This window comes from Penaeus monodon, chromosome 2 (genome assembly GCF_015228065.2).
Source record: "Penaeus monodon isolate SGIC_2016 chromosome 2, NSTDA_Pmon_1, whole genome shotgun sequence".
Classification (NCBI taxonomy): Eukaryota; Metazoa; Arthropoda; class Malacostraca; order Decapoda; family Penaeidae; genus Penaeus; species Penaeus monodon.
The window spans coordinates 52,159,150-52,160,902 of record NC_051387.1 but is presented as its reverse complement, the minus strand read 5'-3'; the positions used below and the strand labels follow the sequence as shown (position 1 = coordinate 52,160,902).

Here is a 1,753-nt window from a genome sequence, read left to right as displayed (position 1 = left end):
ACATAAAGAATCTAATCCAAAGAAACAAATAATACATAACTTGCTAAAGTAGGTCTAATGTCCGAAAGCCTCCCAGCTTCCTTTTCCTTTTCCACCTGAGTGGCAAAGGCCCACTACCTTCCTTTCCTTTCGATGTCAAAACATTTACTAAATCATTATGCCAATTCCTTTCTTTACATAGCTTATAAAAACAGGTTCTAATCTCATAAGTGGCGAAGACTTCCCCCCTTTTCCCTCCCTCGCCTTCGCCTAAGGCCTCTCCGTGCCTCCACAGGTCCCATCGACAGCCATGACGACCACCGTCACAACCGGAGTGTTGGCAGGGACCGCTGGCGGCGCAGGACTCGCCGGTCTGGCCGTCGCAGGAGCTGTAGGTTTTGGGTGTCTTGGGCTTGGCCGCCCTCGCCTCCAGAGGCGGAGGACGTAGGAATCGCGGAGGCAGGAGGAAGGGGCACCGCCGAGGGCGTCGCTCTTCCGTGGAGGACGCCGACGACTGGAGGATGCAGAATGCCCTCGAGTTGGTGCGAGCGGAGGACGTGACAGGAAGCGGCATGAGGCTGGTGTGCGAACTGGCCAGCCAGGAGGAGGAGGACCTTGTTGCAGGAGGAACTGGCCATCCTGGCACTGCTCGGTGAGTGCCAGGCGTATCTCTAAGGCGGCACTTGTGCCTCTGTATCTGTCCTTCAATGTTTCTGACTGAGAAATAGCATTGGAAGCTTGTTTATCTTTTATGCTGATCAAATGCCCCTTCCCTTCCAGACCGACGTGAAGCCCGGGGAAGGAGTCCCTTCCCCCCGGGGGCGCCCGGGGAGAGTACCTGCAGGCCAGGAGCTTCGGCGGGCGAGGCGGAGACTGCGGCGCCCCCCTTCCCCATGTGTGCACTCAACGGCACACAGCTCATGGACACCGTCATGGCCTATTTACCTTGAGACAAGCTGCCTTTTCCCTTTGTCTGCACCGGTGTCTCTCAGGAACCGTCCGCGAAATTAATTTGCTTCGAATTGCCCAGGCCCTCTCACCTTACTTTTCATGAGGACTTGTTTACAAAAATTTCATTTAATTGTCATCAAAAACATATTTTCTTAAGCAAAAAATAAAGTTCGATAAATGATGTTGATACAGTTTTTTCACCGTTGATATAAAAGATACACTATACACACATGCATACAAATACCACCATAATCATAACAAACACGCACACACTTGGGACGCACATGATGAAGTACCTTGTTTCAAATAAAAATTCCCGCTACATTGTGCAAACTATAGTACTTACTTTCAAGATCCTGCACATGCCTAAAAGGAAATTTATTAGATACACATTACTAGCAATACCACGACAAAAAAAAAATGTTTTCTTTTTTTAAAATGCCCTTAAAAAAACACTTTTTTTGGACTCCCGAAGTAAAGATTAGCAATGACGCTATAATATTATATTAGATAATACTAAAAAGGAACGCAGTTGCAAAATAATTGATATATATAGGAAGTAATGCAAAAATTAGCTCTAGATCGAGATTTTTTGATTTTTCAAATGCAGTATCTTGAAAAGTCACCAGAGGAGCATATCTGCAAAAATGTTGGCCACATTCGAAACAGGTATTTCGGCCTACCCTTTTTTGTAAATACAAATAAAAACACACACAAACATATCTATATCTATTCTAAAATATATTCTATCTATCTATATATATACTGTATACACAATGTATATATATATATATAATATTTTTATATATTATATTATATATAT

At 44.4% G+C, this 1,753-nt stretch overlaps 1 pseudogene; it reads left to right on the top strand.

The window, feature by feature from the left end:
- The first annotated feature begins 289 nt into the window (after positions 1 to 289).
- Positions 290 to 929, top strand: LOC119579909 (annotated as a pseudogene).
- Positions 930 to 1,753: the final 824 nt, after the last annotated feature.